The sequence below is a fragment of the Somniosus microcephalus genome, chromosome 1, assembly GCF_052327205.1.
Source record: "Somniosus microcephalus isolate GS21.2 chromosome 1, FLI_Smic_1.0, whole genome shotgun sequence".
NCBI classification, from domain to species: Eukaryota; Metazoa; Chordata; class Chondrichthyes; order Squaliformes; family Somniosidae; genus Somniosus; species Somniosus microcephalus.
The window spans coordinates 341,187,861-341,206,729 of NC_140987.1; the positions used below are offsets into that span (position 1 = coordinate 341,187,861).

The window sequence follows — 18,869 nt, forward strand, 5'->3', positions numbered from 1 at the left end:
AGCTGTGCGAGTGAGCAAAGGGTATCTTGCCACAACAGTTTTTGCACTTGTATTACAGTGGGGTTTATTCCTTTCTCGTGGCTACTAAGATTTTCTACTCATCTGACTGCACATAAAAAAGATTTTTACCGTGCAATTGGAAGGCTTATTGAATTGGATAGTTTAAGTACTTCAAGTGTACATTTAAATCTGAATTAAGATTCTACTAAATTGGTGCAGTGTGAAAACCCACTTAAATTCCCATTTCCTAATACTCTGCAGACTGTTAGTTCTCAGTCTGAGGCTCCAGCTTAAAGCCAAGTAAACAGGACTTGGAATTGCAATAATAATGGTAATAAGACGGAAAGTGCTGCTGTGCACCTACCTGGGCAATTCTATTGTCAATGCTCCTTTCCTAAAATCAGCCACACCACCTGCTCATCTGCGTAGGACTTGGTTTTCAGAACATTGGTCCATTTTTTCTGTACTGCAGCAGGGTAAACCACATTGACATCTCCTCTAAAGCTGGTCTCGGTATTCAGAAGATGAGCCTCTTCAGCAGAAAGCAGAGGCATTGAGAGAAATGGCAGCCGTGGCAAGAGACTTCGGGGGGAAAATTCGGTTGCTTTGCGCCTCCCGTTAGCGCTCTAACGGGGCGCAAAGCAACTAGCACCTGGACGCGGCGTCGCCAACGCCTCCCGTGAAATTCAACGGGAGGTTAGTGACAGCGGTAACTGTTAGCGCCCCATGGCGCTGCGCCGCCGGCGATGACGTCATCACCGTGCGCAGCACCCCGCTCGCACCCCGGCCGCGATCTTCGGTAGTGCCCCGACTTACCGCCGGGCGCCATGTCCGATGGGGTCAGGGGGGTCTACCTGCGGCCGGGGTGGCGCTAGTTAAAGGCGAGGTGCCGGGCGGCCATTTTTGTTGCTGGCCGCTTGCCAGCTCCTGCCTCCGCTGCCGTCGCTGGCCTCCTGAGGATAACCCCCGCGGAGTGCCAGCTGCACTACATGAGCCCAGCACTTCTCTTGAGTGCCAGGCTCTCTTGCCGGCTCTCCAATCCCGGTGGCCCAGCTGGGCCCGGGTCGCAATGCGCAAGGCCCCTCCCCTTTAAGAAGGGGAGGAAGGCCTGCAGCACCGCGGCGTGACGTATCGCTGTGCATGGTGCTGCGGCACATAGTGCCGTGATATTCCCTCGCAGTGCCCCAAGAGGGAGGCGGGGTGCTTCCAGTAGCGACCCACTTCCCTCTTGGGGCGCTACCACTCAATTTCGGCCGCGGAGGTGCTAATTTTTTTGGGGCGCTAAAAGTAGCGCCCTGGCAAAGTTAGCACCCCAAATGGGGCACTACTCAATTTTTCCCCTTTATCACATTAAACTGAGTATTAAATATGCTGGCAGAGTCTAGAGAGCAGGAGAGACTTGGGGGGCGGGATTCAAAATGAGAAACCAGACTACTGCCGAGACTCTGGGGTGGGGTTGAGACTGTGGGGGCCTCAGGGTGAGAGAAGATAGAACAACAGAGACTGGGAGACTCAGCGTGAGAGACTGGAGCATGTTAGAGTCTCTTGGGGCTCAGTGTGAGAGAGACTGGAGAAGAACTGAGTTATCAGTAAAAGGTAGAAAAATATGGATTCCAGCCTTGAAAGGAGGTGAATGAGAATATAGCGATATGTAAGATACTAAGTGGAATAGAAAAGGTTAATCCTGAGTCACTATTTCAAGTTAAACCGTGACTGCAGGACAGGGAGAGAAACTGGTACAAGGCAAATTCCATGATAGATGTCAGGAATCATGTCTTCACACAGAATGACTAATAGGGTAGGGTGTTGGAGGTGGAAACGGGACTTATTCAAGAGGCAATTAGAGACTATGATGGAGGGATCATAGATTTCTATGGAAAGGTAAGCCAAGGGATAAAATTCCTTCCTCAACTTGGCTTTTCTTTATGATGTCACCAAAAAAGCAAGAGGTTTTGGAAACCTTTTAATAGCAGATGCTGCAGTGCAGCAGAAAAGAACATTTTACTGAAAAACAATGCCCTCCCTTTATAGCAGCCTTGTAGCTAGTATATAGGAATAAAGCACCAGATAGCCAACAATGTGGTTTCACGCTGCAAAGACCGTTTGCAGCACTGACCTCAATTCCAGTTATCGGCAGGTTGCTAGGTAACCCAGCAAGCATAGCTGCCCCTGACCCCCATGTTGGTGGGACCAACACAAAATTATTTGTGCAGCCTTCGGTCGCCTGAGGAAGAAAGTGTTTGAAGACCAGGACCTCAAACCCTGCACTAAGTTCATGGTCTACAGAGCAGCAGTGATACCTGCCCTGCTGTATGCCTCAGAGACATGGACCATACACAGCAGGCACCTCAAAGCACTGGAGAGGTACCACCAACGCTGCCTCCGCAAGATCCTGCAAATCCATTGGCAGGATAGGCGCACCAACGTCAGTGTTCTTGCTCAGGCCAACATCCCCAGCATCGAAGCTTTGACCATGCTCAGGTCACATTGTCCGCATGCCCAATACGAGACTCCCAAAACAAGCGCTCTACTCAGAGCTCCGGCACGGCAAGAAAGCCCCAGGTGGGCAGAGGAAATGCTTCAAGGACACCCTCAAAGCGTCCTTGAAAAAGTGTAACATCCCCACCGACACCTGGGAATCCCTGGCCCAAGGCCGCACAAAGTGGAGGAGAAGCATCCGGGAAGGCGCCGAATACCTCGAGTCTCTTCGCCGGAAGCCAAGCGCAGGCAGCGCAAGGAGCGCATGTCAACCCAAGCACCCCACCCTCCGTCCCTTCAACCACCATCTGCCCCACCTGTGACAGAGACTGTAGGTCCCGCATTGGACTAATCAGTCACCTGCCAACTCATTTTTAATGTGGAAGCAAGTCATCCTCGGTTCCGAGGGACTGCCTAAGAAGAAGAAGGATTTCATCAGCACCACCTCCTTCCCACACATTTAAAACTCTGCCTTACATAATCTAATTCCTTTGGTTTGGAATTTAAAATTGACCACCAACTGGAGGTTGCCCGGTACAGACACGTGGCTGGGGGATATTGGCCTGGAAGCTGCTTTGCCTGATGATAACAGATGAGCGCTCGATCCATTTGTGTGACATTCCTCTTTTTTTGCTACTACAGTGGAGGTGCTAACCCATCTATAATAGCAGAGGAAAGCCACAAGAACTCATCAAGTGCTCGCCTGCTCAATATCGGTAACAGTAAGCTCTAGCCTATGGAAGGGGTAACTTTCCGATTTCATGCTCCGAGAGGAGACTTGCCTGACAGGAGCACGCGTTGGAAATTGGGTTGTGTGTAGCATGCGCCCAAATTTCCGACATGCACTAAGGGCGGGAGAAGCCTTCTGATGGGAGCGCGAGGTCGGAAAATGACCCCATAGCTTTACCAAGAGGTAATAAGGCCGCTCCTCCGATGGCTCAGGCAGTTTATCCAGTTTGCAGCTGAGTCATGCAAACCAGAATAACAGAATTATAGAATCACACAGCTACAGCTTGCCTCAGCGTCCCTGATCCAGCACAAAAACAGAAATATTGGATAGGTTTCTCACTCCTGATCACGATCAAGTGACCCCTCCTGGACGGTGAGTGACAGGACAGACCTTGGCTGTGATGCTTCCCCTCTGTGACTGATAGCCTCCCGATATTCACCATCAAGGTTCACATATGTAAAATGACCACTGGAGTGAGGTGCCAGAGGGTGACTGATGCACGAGGAATCTTATTGCAGTGACAAGTTGACGTACTTGGGAAAGGCCAAGGGGGGAGGAAAACCGGCAGAGAAAATTGGTTACAAAAGAAAAAATTAAGTGGAGCTGCTGTGAGCAATGTGATTGCACAAACCCTTAACGTCCTCTCTCCGCAATCTCAATCCATTTATTTTAAATGGTTCAACGCATCTGTTAATATAGCGCAAAAAGGTCAATATGAGTTTATTTAAACACTGATCACAGTAATTTCTAAGCTAATGAATCTTTTACGAAGGGTGACCGGCTTTTAAAATACAAGACAGGTAAATCGCCTGCATGTCTGAGCAAATTTAAATTTAAAGCATTTTAGAAATAATCAGTGTTTCAAATCTTGTTGCTAAGTAGGTTTAGCTGTAACTCTTTGATTTGATTAACGTAGACAATTATTTAAATATCCTGTACACAGTCCTTGCTGGTTGCTATTTCAATATGCAATGCTGTAATTCTAAATAATGAGAGACTGAATTACTGTAATAGCTAAAATAACAACAGAAAATGCTGGAAAAACTCAGCAGGTCAGGCAACATCCGTGGAGAGAAATTTGAGTTGACGTTTCGGGTTTGACCCTTCTTCAAAACTGGAGAGAAAAGGAACTAGATCGAAGGCAGGGCTGCGATCGGACAAAAGAATAAAAGAACCAAAAGAAGTAAAAGAGATTAGAAACTAGACGAGATGGTAATAGGCTGGGATTAGGTGTAAAGTGTACTGGCAGGGCAAAAGATAGCTGCCAGGTGTGAGAGAGAAACAAAAGGAAAGGGGGGGGGGAGGAAAGGAGTGGAAAAATATAAGTAAAAATGAAATAGGGGCCGTATACTGTAATAGCTAATTGTTTAAACATAACACTGTCAGACACAACCCAATGTCACAATCTTCACAGCAGTGCACCCATTCAATATGGACACTAAATGACACATACCATCTCTATTGCTAGTTCACCACTTAAGACTTCAGGCAATCCCATATTCAACAACAACGTAGAAAAGTGCCCCAAGGTGCTTTTGCAACTTAGCATGTGTCCATCGACGACCAGATGTCACAGTTTATTACAGACGCCCAACAATTTTAAAAAGGGAGTCAAAGAAAGCCAGTCATTTCATGCTGGGTATATCTGACCTGGAGTCAACAATTCCTAACCAAGTTTCCAATGCCCACTGACTGATCTCAGGCATTTACAAGCAGCTACAATTACCCGGTTTCCAGATCACTTCCCCACAAGGAATATTTCAGCAGTGGCTTTAAAAGGACAGGTCAGGAAAAACACTGCTCTATAGCTGCAGCTCAAGAAAGAATGAAAGAAAGAACTTGCATTTACACAGTGCCTTTCACAAGCTCAGGGCGCCCCAACATGCTTCACAGCCAATTAAATACTTTTGAAGTGCAGTCACTGTTGTAATGTAGTCAAACACAGCAGCCAATATGCGCACAGCAAGGTCCCACAAAAAGCAAGTAGATAAATGAGCAGATAATCTGTATTGAGTGAGATTGGTTGAGGGATAAGTATTGGCCAGGACACTGGGGAGAACTCCCCTGCTCTTCTTCGAATAGCGCCATGGGATCTATTACATCCACCTGAGAGGGCAGATGGGGCTTCAGATTAATGTCTCATCCGAAGATGGCACTTCTGACAGTGCAGCACTCCCTCAGTACTGCACTCGAGTGTCAGCCTAGATTTTGTGCTCAAGTCGTTGGAGTGGGGGTTCAAACCATGACCTTCTGACTCAGAAGCAAAAGCGCTACCACCGAGCGAAGGTTGACACCTTACAACAGTGTCGCAGGTTCAAGACTAACCATGAGCAATGCCATGGAGATACCAAAATTCCCTGGACTCTGGAGAGGTCCCAGCGGATTGGAAAACCGCTAATGTAACACCCCTATTTAAGAAAGGAGGGAGACAGAAAGCAGGAAACTATAGTCCAGTTCGCCTAACATCTGTCATTGGGAAAATGCCTGAGTCCTTCATTAAGGAAGCAGTAGCAGGGCATTTAGAAAAACATACTGCAGTCAAACAGAGTCAGCATGGTTTTAGGAAAAGGAAATCATGTTTAACAAATTTGCTGGAGTTCTTTGAGGATGTAACAAGCAGGGTGGACAAGGGTGAGCCAGTGGATGTGGTGCATTTGGATTTCCAGAAGGCATTCGATAAGGTGCCATATAAAAGATTACTGCATAAGATAAGAGCTCACGGAGTTGGGGGTAATATATTAGCATGGATAGAGAATTGGCTAACTAACAGAAAGCAGAGAGTCGGGATAAATGGGTCATTTTCCGGTTGGCAAACGGTAACTTTTGGGGTGCCACAAGGATCGGTGCTGGGGCCCCAACTATTTACAATCTACATTAATGACTTGGATGAAGGGATCGAGTGTAATGTAGCCAAGTTTGTGGATGATACAAAGGTAGGTGGGAAAGCAAGTTTTGCAGAGGACTCAAAAGAATCTGCAAAGGGATATAGACAGGCTAAGTGAGTGGGCAAACATTTGGCAGATGGAGTATAATGTGAGAAAGTGCGAGGTTATCCACTTTGGCAGGAAAAATAAAAAAGCAAACCATTATTTAAATGGAGAGAGATTACAAAATGCTACAGTTCAGAGGGACCTGGGAGTCCTTGAGCATGAAACACAAAAAGTTAGCATGCAGGTACAGCAAGTAATCAAAAAGGCAAATGGAATGTTGGCCTTTATTTCAAGGGGGTTGGAGTATAAAAGCAGGGAAGTCCTGCTACAACTGTACAGGGTATTGGTGAGACCACACCTTGAGTACTGCGTACAGTTTTGGTTTCCTTATTTAAGGAAGGATATACTTGCATTGGAGGCAATTCAGAGACGATTCACTAGGTTAATTCCAGAGATGAGGGGGTTGACTTATGAGGAAAGGTTGAGCAGGTTATACTCATTGGAATTTAGAAGAATGAGAGGTGTTCTTATTGAAACATGTAAGATACTGAGGGGGCTCGACAGGGTAGATGCAGAGAGGATGTTTCCCCTCATGGGGAAATCTAGAACTCAGGGGCACAGTCTCAGAATAAAGGGTCGCCCTTTTAGAACTGAGATGAGGAGGAACTTCTTCTCTCTGAGGGTCATAAATTTGTGGAATTCTCTGCTCCAGAGAGCTGTGGAGGCTGGGTCATTAAATACATTTAAAGTGGAGATAGACAAATTTTTGCAAGATAAGGGAGTGAAGGGTTATGGGGAGCGGGCTGGGGAGTGGCTTTGAGCCCTCGATCAGCCATGATCTTATTGAATGGCGGAGCAGGCTCGAGGGGCCAAGTGGCCTATTTCTGCTCCTATTTCTTATGTTATGTGCTCGGATTACATACACACGTTTACACATCCATTTTTATTATCATTGCATTCCTATCAATACCATTTTAATGGTGCACTTATGTGCTATCTAAGGTTCTACAGAAAGCTTTGTCCTTGTTCTAAGGAAAAAAAATCTTAATATCTAGGGTGAATCTAGGTTCAAGCTTTCAAATAAATAAAAAGAAAAAAAATTCATTTCAACTCTGTGGCCAGTTACACCACACTTCAAAACAAGCCCTCCGCCAAACTGAGACTCTCAACTGTACTGACAAACAGATTAAATATCCAATACTTTCTGCAAAATGGTCTGTGTACGTGAAATTCAGATCTGTCTCTCAATTACTAGCCTGCCCTGCAGTTTCGCTTGATGTGGGCCCATTACTCAGATTAATTGATCAATTAGCCTGATGTGCAGCAGTAACTTTTAAAATCATCAGCTGCTCGCTATCAGCAAACAAATAGAAAATGGGCCAATCTGATCCAATCATAAAGGGCTGAACTTAGTACAAGGCTCCAATATAGACTCACAAAGATAAGTGGGTTAACACCTCATTTAAGGTGGCAGACAGAGAACTTGCACATGGAGGGGTTAAGCATTCATTGTTTAAATCACCAACAGCAATATCCAGCCCGGTATTTTAAAAAAAATTTTCCCGCAGTTTGTTTGGGCGGAATTAACAATACTGTAGTTGGGTAAATCGAGCTCAGTGCTTGCTGACATGTAAACATGACAATTTTGGGGGATTGCCCGAGTTCTGCCCTGATCAGCCATGCATGGCGAGCTCTTCGCCCTGATCTGTTACTGGCACTAGGAGACTGGGGGAGAGGAGGGGGAGAAGATTGTCGCTCGTCATCAGTCCTTAAAGGAATGTGGGCATCCATTTAAAGGGATGCGGCAAGTTCAAATTGTTTGAGCCCTTTTAAAAGGCTGCAAATAATTTGAATATATTTTGTAGCCTTTCCAAAGACCAAACAGGGAAAATGAAATAGCTGACAAAATACAAGAGGAGGCAATGTGAGGCAGGAAGTGGAGTGTGTGGGCAAGTACTGGAGTGGAGTAGCACCCAAATATCCTGGCTTGTTAAATGGAATTGTTGCTGCATGAGATAGGTGTGAGCAGGGCTGATAATCCAAGGCACCTTCCCCAGACACAGCAGTGCAGCATACCTGGCAGTAGGAGGGAAGCAGCCTCAGTGCTGTGTAAATGACCCACAGGATGTGGGAACAGATACAGAAGAAAATGACACACATTAAGAAGCTAACAACCTCAGACTATCCAATCGTACTGTTTACCAGGTAGATGGCCCAAGCATGCATAACTGCTGCATGTTTATTGGGGATTCATGCCAAACTATCACTCAATTTTATGGCTCTGCCGTTGGTTCTTATGCTCCCATACTCCAGCAGGACACATATTCATGCTGCAACTTACAATTGAAAGCCTCGGCACAATCACATCTTCAAAGGCCTTCACGCATAAAACCACTGTAACACAATATAGGTGCATGGTCAGGTTCTGACACACAGGATCAGCTGCGGGTCCTCAGAATCCCACCACGATCAGCCCCAATACCAACAGCACCAGGCACACCAGCAGCATGAACAACAATACCAACCTTCTCCACAATCAACTGATGCTGCACAGGACAGAGGGCATCAGCGCCCGAGCACATTGCTGCCCGGGAGGCCAGGTATGGCCTCACCATGGCCAGATTTACTTCACTTTATGCTGTAAATCCTGGCTGCCACATGATGCGCCAGGTTGGCACCACCCCATACCAACACCATAAAGCATCCCTACAATGCCCAAGCCATTCCTTTCATGCTCATCACCATTGTGGGGGGTACCGTTATGTCTCACCATTCACTGCAACTCACTAAGCTACTTCCAAAGGTGCACACAAATCTGTCCAAGAACGCAAAGTGTTGAAAATAAAGGTTTCAATGTTTGACACCACATTAATAGAAACTTTACATGAACATTGCATAAAACACCTAAGTGGCTACCCTTGTGTGTTGTTAGTTGGTATGATTGCATTAGGATGAGGGTGAGTGTGAGGCGTGGCTCGTGAAATGGGGATGTGATAATATAGATAGAGAGGGATGGGTGGAGGTGCACGGTAAGTTGGTGTGCGTAAGGATGTGCAGGAGTAGGGTAGGGAAGGCAGAGTGATGGGTAGTGATGAAAGGCACAGCAGGATGAGGTCAAGTGTGGCTTTGTACTAATGTTTCATGATCTACTGAGATTATTGAAATGTTTGCGGCACTGCACCCAGGTCCTCCTGACGACATCCCTGCTTGTGTCCTCCTCTGCATTGTGCAACCAGGCTGTGTTGATCTCCTGGGGAGGTCTCTTCCGCCCATGGGAAGGGAAGAAGACCTCCCTGTGTGCTGTGACTCCCTCCATAAGCATATGGAGGGAGTCATGGGAGAGCTCTGTGCCTTTGTGCCGTCATTGTCAGTGTTTGCAGCACCTCAATGCTGTAGAACACTGACAGCACAAACGTCAAAATAAATTTGGACATGGTCCCTTTAAGGAAACCGGCTGATGACGCATCATCAAATGATGTCACCAGACCTGCTTCTTCTAATTCGCTGGGAAACGTGCTGGGTGGGCTTAACAAACCCCATCATTTCAAACAGTGGGATGGAGCCAGCAGCGGGATTGGGACCTGCCACCAACATCAACCGCCACTGACCTGCAGAGGTCAACAAAATCGTGGCCTTGGTGTCATATTTAACCCTTCCGATCACATATCCGCGCCATAACTAAGAACGCCTATTTCCACCTCTGTAACATCACCTTGCCTCAGCTCATCTGCTGCTGAAACCCTCATCCATGCCTTTGTAACCTCTAGACTTGACTATGTCAAAGCACTCCTGGTCAGCCTCCCACGTTCTACCCTATGTAAACTTGAGGTCATCCAAAACTCAGCTGCCCATGTCCTAACTTACACCTTGTCCTGTTCACCCATCACCCCTAGTGCTCGCTGACCTACATTGGTTGCCAGTTAAGCAACGCATCAATTTCAAAATTCTCATCCTTGTTTTCAAATCCCTCCATGGCCTCAACCCTCCCAATCTCTGTAATCTCCTCCAGCGCCCCCCTGCCCCCGAGATATCTGTGCTTCTCTAATTCTGCCCTCTTGAGCATCCCTGATTATAGTCGCTCAACCATCGGTGGCCGTGCCTTCTGTTGCCTAGGCCCTAAGCTCTGGAATTCCCTGCCTAAACCGCTCTGCCTCTCTTTCCTCTTTTAAGACGCTCCTTAAAACCTACTTCTTTGACCAAGCTTTTGGTTATCTGCCCTAATTTATCTTTATGTGGCTCGGTGTCAAATTCTTTGCATTATAATACTCCTGTGAAGCGCCTTGGGACATTCATTAAAGGTGCTATTTAAAAACAGGTTGTTGTTGTTATTGTTGTTGTATCCATGAAGATCACATATGTCAAAATTTTCCATTTTTTTGTGATTTCCATATTTATAGGAACATGAATGAATTCCTTAAAATTTGATCAGTTTGTTTTGAAGCGGATCATCAATTTTCCCAAATCGGTCTGTTGCCCACAAATATTTTGCTCTCATTTTCATGGAGGGCAGTTTTGGTTCATTCCAGAAGAGGCAATCACCTCTGCCACAAACACAGCAGATTTTGTGAGTTTAACCAGGAGGTTGGGACCAACAATTTATCTTGGAATCACGGGCAGGCTAAAGCATAAATACAGTATTACTGTTGATAAGAATATTTTATTCATTCTCAGGATGTGGGAGTCACTGGCAAGACCGGCATCCATTGCCCATCCATAGTTGCCCTGAGAAGTTGGTGGTGAGCTACCTTCTTGAACCACTGATAGCGATTTTATACAACTGGGTGGATTGCTAGGCCACTTAGCAGAGCAGTTAAGACTAAATCATGTTGGTGTGGGACTGGAGTCACATATAGGCCAGACCAGGTAAGGACGGCAAAGTGAACCAGTTGAATTTATACAACAATCCGACAACTTCATGGTCACTTTTACTGATACCAGCTTTTTATTTGCAAAATTTTAAAAACTGAATTCAAACTGCCATGGTGGGATTTGAGCTCACGTTCTTTGGATTACAAGCCCACTGCACCCCAGAATATGGGGACAGAGCCCTAGAGGATTTTCTGCATTTGTTCAGCAAAAATATTTGGCAAATTAAGTTTTCTATCTGGTGCACACCTGTCACACATCAAAGCCTCAAACTTGAAAGTATCGCCTGTGTAAATCATCACATTTCCACTTGATTGGCTCAAATAGCATAGTCATAAAACCGTAACAAATCACAACTGAAGTATCAAAACTACCAATGCAATGTCGTTTTAAAATATCCATAGGCCAAAGCACTGTAAATAATTGCCTTATATTTTTGCATGCCATAATAACTGTTGCTAGGCAATTTCTTTCTTTCTTGCTCCCTTTTCGATTACAGGAAGGGTAGTGAAGGGGTAAAGCATATTGAACTGCCGCAGTGATAATCGGTGAGTTGACGTCTATTACAATCTGCAACACTGATTATACTCATCACTGTGTGGAAATGCCAGAGTCAGGCTCTTTCTCCTAGAAATAAGAAGGGGAAAATCAGAGGAACTGCCATTCACAAGCCTCTCTCATCCATCTTCAGACAGCTGGACAGACGATATAAGCAGTCCTTGGATGCAGGTCATGGGTCAGCCATTTCGCCTGCTACTGGTACATGGCCTGAGGGGCCAGAGGGATGAGAGAACAATGAAGCAAGTGTCATCTGCAAATATATTAGTAGCAAATCATAAAAGATCACCAGTGGTGTTGTTCACAACCAACATTAACTCTTCCTCCATTCATTTCCCCTTCTATTTTTTTTCTGTATTCCCCTCTGTCTTTCAAGTTAAGTTCACTTTTTCCTTCTGTATCTCACTCTGTATGACTCTTGCACACTTGATTTCTCATTGCCATCCCTATAACTCTGTTTTTCTACTACTCCTTTTTCTCATTCTTTCTCACTCAGCATTTCATTCATTTTTAAATAAACCGATATGATCCGGCTCTGAGCTCATTGCTGGAATCGCTACCACAAAGCTTGCGGGTGCTCCTGCAAAAGTGTTTATGACAAATATTCACAAACGTTACTTCACCACTGGGATGTTTCCCCTACCAGTTACAATGGGGAGCTTTTTACCAACTGAGCCATTTAAGGAGCCTATACTTTTTTGTAACTTGGTATTGATTTTCTGTGGGAAATGGGTGTGCTGGGGCAAAAGCTCGCTTATTGGAAAGGGCAATGACAGTTTCACTGAATTAATCCCAACGTTCAAATTCAATAGCTTTCTTCTTCTTCTTAGTCAGTCCCTCGGAACTGAGGATGACTTGCTTCCACACTAAAAATTAGTTCTCAGGTGACTGAGGAGTCCAATGCGGGACCTACAGTCTCTGTTACAGGTGGGGCAGACGGTGGTTGAAGGGGCAGGTGGGTGGGGTGCTTGGGTTGACAGGCGCTCCTTCCGCTGTTTGCGCTTGGCTTCCGCTTGCTCCCGGCGAAGAAACTCAAGGTGTTCGGCGCCTTCCCGGGTGCTTCTCCTCCATTTTGTGCGGTCTTGGGCCAGGGACTCCCAGATGTCGGTGGGGATGTTGCACTTTTTCAAGGAGGCTTTGAGGGTGCCCTTGAAGCATTTCCTCTACCCACCTGGGGCTCTCTTGCCATGTCGGAGCTCCGAGTAGAGCGCTTGCTTTGGGAGTCTTGTATCGGGCATGTGGATGATGTGGCCCATCCATCGGAGCTGATCGAGCGTGGTCAAAGCTTCAATGCTGGGGATGTTGGCCTGAGCGAGAACACCGACGTTGGTGCACCTATCCTGCTCCCGCCACACAGTACTGCTTCCCGATTATCAAAATCCATGACGAGGCCTTGGACAACGTGGACCACTTTCCATTCCTCGGGGAACAAGGGCAGATGTCAATGACGAAGTCCAACACCGCCTTCAGTGTGCCAGTACAGCCTTCGGTCACCTGAGGAAGAGAGTGTTTGAAGACCAGGACCTCAAACCCCAGCACCAAGCTTATGGTCTACAGAGCAGTAGTGATAACCGCCATCCCGTATGCTTCAGAGACATGGACCATGTACAGCAGGCACCTCAAGTCACTGGAGAGGTATCACCAATGCTGCCTCTGCAAGATCCTGCAAATCCAATAGCTTTATAAACATGCCCAATGTGTAGATAAACTCCTGTCCCTACTGGTAGTATGGTATATACAGCCTCAATTTGCAATGAATAGCCATGAAGAACAGCAGAATACTGCTGGCCTGTTCTTTTTGACACAGTACTGTGCTATTTTTAACAGAAATAACGATTTGGGAGAGATAAACTGCTGTGCCCATTACCCTTGAAGGGCCAGTTTGCATATCTTGCTTGTGAGAATGTTGAAAGCCTCATTCAATAATCAATCTCACGTCTCAGCTGACTCATTGACAATGGAGCAGTTCTTCACAGGATTTATCACACATAGGATTTAAGGTGAAGAGTGAGTCGTTTGAAAGTTTCACTATGTTTATTTTTGATAGTTTTTTATTTTGGCCTGCTTTTGCTTTCACTGACTGCTCATTTTTTTCTTTTCTTTTCATTTTAATCTGCAGTTTAGATAATAAAATTCCAAATCCAGTCCAAGTTTGGGTGTTTCAATTTCTTTGAAAATGTTAGTTTCATGCATCGCCTTTGAGGTTAGTCACCCAGAAATTGCACTTCAACCGGACTACAATTTTATGACAAGCAGGATTATCATACTGTCAGCATCTTGTCACCAGAGTGTCATTACACTTATTCCCTCCAAATCTTTTGTGGAATGGTGAAATTTTAACTTTCACTAGACATTAGTTGTTCTCTAGAAGTCCAACAAGATTGATGGAATCAACTAAAACTTTTGAAACATTCATCCTGATGCTTTGTTCAATTCAGTACAGAACTGAAGTGTTCTATTCCTCTGAGCATTCAGTTTTCCTGATGAATTGAGAAATGATGTACACGGGGTAGAATTGTGTTACTGCTGCATCCTCAATAAGGGGTTTTATTTAGCATTGTGGTGATCACATTAATGTTATTCAGGATACCAAAAGCAAAAAAGCACCTTTTAATCCACATTATCATTGGTGCAGGATTTATTCAATGGCACAAAGAGCAGGGAGAAGAAGAAACATAACGTGGCATGGGCAGCGTCAATGTAACATTAAGTTTCTTTCAGTGCTGCATGGTTTTGCTCCGACAGCATTAAGACCATTGTTACGTTTAAGGCTTTCTCCCAGCACTTTTAATTTGTGCTCCCAACAAAAAAGGCAGTTTTGGTAACTGGACTGAGTTTCCTGTGAACTCAAACTTGCACCCTTATGCATGCGCTAAGTAGGATAGTGCACCTTAGAACTAACAATTACTTTTTTATTACAGTTTAATGCAGCAGGGACCATGTAAGATGTCCACTGTATTCTCCTACCTACCTTGAAAGGTGGTATACACCATTATGTTCAAGCTAAAACGAATAGTCAGATTTATTTACAAGTAAGGCAAAAGCATAGATTGGAATGACACAGGAAATTAATGATTAACACAAATACTTATAAAACAATGCAGACAGAATCAGTCCAGAAGAGAGTAAAATATACTCTTTATTATGTATTCTTTATACAGATAATTTGTAAGTCTTCTGGATGAAACAGACTTTTGTGGACTTCCTGATTTGATGATTATGTGTGAATAGTGTAAAATTCCTGCCCACTTCACAGAACCCAAGTGTCAATTAGACTGAACTGAAATGAAGCAGTTAGGACAGGGTTCCTCGTGTTCACGTGAGCTATTTATGTCACAGCTGCTAATGATGGACATTAACCAGCTTCCCCTGATGGTTCAGCCATTAAAGATAATGGGGTAGAATATCCATGGGCGCATGCCAATCACCCGCCACAACTTCGGTGGAGGGTCGTCAAAAACCCTGGAGAAACCGGGTAAATGGCCGTGTATACCATTTGCCTGGTGTTTCCACCAATCTTCCGTTGAATTTACAGCTAGAGATCAGTAGAACCCCATCGGAAATTACTGGTGAATCAATTTTATTTATTTCCCCAGTCTATGGACTCAGAAAGATTAGCATTACAATTGCCTAGCTACCAATCAAGCTGTGCCCTAATTGGTTTTTCAGTACAGCAAATAACAGGGACAAAGGCTAGCTACTTTTCATTGAAACTGTGGATGTATTGGTCACTGCCTTGACACAGTGGCAGATGACAAATTAAATTATTTTCTAAGATCATATAAAATATATTATACAATAAGTTTTCCTCATGCCATATTCCTCATATCACATATTTGACACTGGTTGACAGCCATGGCTCAGTGGTAGCACTCTCACCTCTGAATCAGAGGGTTGTGGGTTCAAGTCCCACTCCAGAGACTTGGCTAACACTCCAGTATCGGTACTGAAGGAGTTCTGCATTTTACGATGTGCCATCTTTCGGAAGAGATGTTAAACCTCTCAGGTGGACGTAAAAGATCCCATGGCACTATTTAGAAGAGGAGCAGGGGAGTTCTCCCCTTTGTCCTGGGCAATATTTATCCCTCAACCAACACCTAAACAACAGATATAAAAACAGAAAATGCTGGAAACACTCAGCAGGTCAGGCAGCATCTCGGTTGTGTGTGTGTGTGTGAGCAGGGTGTGTGTGGATGGGGGTTGTGTGTGTGTTGGCGGGGTATGGGTGTGTGTGTGGGCGTGGGAGTGTGTGTTTCCCTTCCCCTTCCCTTTGTTCTGTTCATTGGTAACATCTTCCAGTTCTGAAAAAGGGTTCACACCCAAAACATCAACAGATACTGCCCGACCTGCATTTTCTGTTTTTAGTCCACAAACTGGCTCGTCTAGCTTCAATACACATCTTCGATACCTGGCCCAGGAGTCAGGAGGTGAGACACTCACCGTAGAATACCTAGCCTCTGACCTGCTCTTGTTGCCACAGTATTTATCTGGCTGGTCCAGTTAAGTTTCTGGTCAATTGTGACCCCCAGGATGTTGATGGTGGGGGATTCAGCGATGGTAATGCCGTTGAATGTCATGGGGCGGTGGTTAGACTCTCGCTTGTTGGAGATAGTCATTGCCTGGCACTTCTGTGACGTGAATGTTACCTGCCACTTATCAGCCCAAGCCTGAACGTCTTGTTGCATGTGGGCATGGACTGCTTCATTATCTGAGGAGTTGTGAATGGCACTGAACACTGTGCAGTCATCAGCAAACATCCCCATTTCTGACCTTATGCTGGAGGGAATGTCATTGATGAAGCAGCTGAAGATGGTTGGGCCTAGGACACTGCCCTGAGGAACTCCTGCAGCAATGTCCTGGGGCTGTGATGATTGACCTTCAACCACCACAACCATCTTCCTTTGTGCTAGGTTTGACTCCAGCCAGTGGAGCGTTTTCCCACCAATTCCCATTGACTTCAGTTTTTCTAGGGCTCCTTGATGCCACACTCGGTCAAATACTGCATTGATGTCAAGGACAGTCACTCTCATCAAAAAATCACGATTTTAAAACAAAGCTCTTAAACAAAAAACATCAGAAAGCCTGAGACACTACAGGCCCTTTTGAACCCAATCAGTTATCTCATTGTTGTTAGGGTGCCAGTTGGATTAGTGTCAGCAACAAATGTTACAATAACACTCATTGATCTCCCGTGGCATTCCACTGGAGAAGTAGAGGTGTGGGAGAGGGGAAGAGGCGATGGGGAAGGGAGGAAGGAGAGGGCTACAAGAGAAAGGAGGAGACGGAAAGGGGTTAGGAGAGTGGAGGAGGAAGAGGAGAGGGGAGGGAGAAGGGGCGAGAGTAGGGGAAGGGAAGACAAAGGGGAGAGGGAGGAAAGAGTGCAAGGGAAAGGTGGGTCCAAGTAGAAACATAGAAGATAGGAGCAGGAGTAGGCCATTCGGCTCCTCAAGCCTGTTCCCCAATTTAATGAGATCATGGCTGATCATCCAAATTCAGTACCCTGTCCCTGCTTTCTCCCCATATCCCTAGATCCCTTTAGCCTTAAGAAATATATCTAACTCCTTCTTGAATATATTTAATAAGTTGGCCTCAACTGCCTTGTGTGGTAGGTTCACCACTCTCTGGGTGAAGAAATTCCTCCTCATCTCAGTCCTAAATGGCTTACCCCTTATCCTTAGACTGTGAGCCCTGGTTCTGGACTCCCCCGCCATCGGGAACATCCTGCATCTAGTCTGTCTAGTCCTGTTAGAATTTTAAAAGTTTCAATGAGATCCCCTCTCATTCTTCTAAACTCTAGCGAATATAAGCCTAATCGACCCAATCTCTCTTCATACGTCATTCCTGCCATTCCAGGTATCAGTCTGGTGAATCTTCGCTGCACTCCCTCCATGGCAAGAACATCCTTCCTCAGATAAGGTGACCAAAACTGCACACAATACTCAAGGTGTGGTCTCACCAAGGCCCTGTACAACTGCAGCAAGACATCCTTGCTCCTGTACTCGAATCCTCTCGCTATGAAGGCCAACATACCATTTGCCTTCTTAACCGCCTGCTGCACCTGCATGCTTACCTTCAGCGACTGGTGCACAAGGACACCCAGGCCTCGTTGCACTTCCCCTTTTCCCAATCTATTGCCGTTCAGATAATAATCTGTCTTCCTGTTTTTGACACTAAAGTGGATAACCTCGCATTTATCCACATTATACCGCATCTGCCATGCATCTGCCCAATCACCGAACCTGTCCAAATAATACTGGAGTTTCTCAGCATCCTCCTCACAGCACACACGCCCACCCAGCTTTGTGTCATCTGCAAATTTGGAGATATTACATCTAGTTCCCTCGTCTAGATCATTAATATATATTGTGAATAGCTGGGGTCCTAGTACCGATCCCTGCGGTACCCCACTAGTCACTGCCTGCCACTCAGAAAAAGACCCGTTTATTCCAACTCTTTGCTTCCTGTCTGCCAACCAGTTCTCTATCCAAGTCAGTACCTTACCCCCAATCCCATGTGCTTTAACTTTGCACGCCAATCTCTTATGCGGGACCTTATCGAAAGCCTTCTGAAAGTCCAAATACACCACATCCACTGCTTCTCCCTTATCGATTCTACCAGTTACATCCTCAAAAAATTCCAGTAGATTAGTCAAGCATGATTTACCTTTTATAAATCCATGTTGACTTTGTCCGATCCTGTCACTGTTTTTCAAGTGCTCTGCTATTACATCTTTTATAATGGACTCTAGCATTTTCCCACTACCGATGTCAGGCTTACCGGTCTATAATGCCCCGTTTTCTCTCTACCACCTTTTTTAAATAGTGGGGTAACATTAGCTACCCTCCAATCCATGGGAACTATTCCAGAGTCTATAGAATTTTGGAAGATGACCAGCAATGCATCTACTATTTCTAGGGCCACTTCCTTAAGTACCCTAGGATGTAGATTATCAGGCCCTGGGGATTTATCGGCCTTCAATCCCATCAATTTCCCTAACACCATTTCCCTACAAATACTGATTTCATTCAATTCCTCCTTTTCATTAGACCCTATGTTCCCCGACATCTCTGGGAGGTTATTTGTGTCCTCCTTTGTGAAGACAGAACCAAGGTATATATTTAATTGGTCTGCCATTTCTTTGTTCCCCATTATAAATTCCCCTGATTCTGACTGCGAGGGACCTACGCTTGACTTCACCAATCTTTTTCTCTTCACATATCTATAGAAGCTTTTACAGTCAGTTTTTCTGTTCCCTGAAAGCTTACTCTCATACTCTATTTTCCCCCTCTTAATTAATCCCTTTGTCC

General features: G+C 45.3%; 1 protein-coding gene across 3 annotated transcripts in view; it reads right to left on the reverse strand.

Moving 5' to 3' along the window:
• Positions 1 to 18,869, reverse strand: part of LOC147124941 (connector enhancer of kinase suppressor of ras 2) — a 1,271,510-nt gene that overhangs the window by 190,880 nt on the left and 1,061,761 nt on the right. The gene's annotated exons all lie outside the window — the stretch shown is intronic.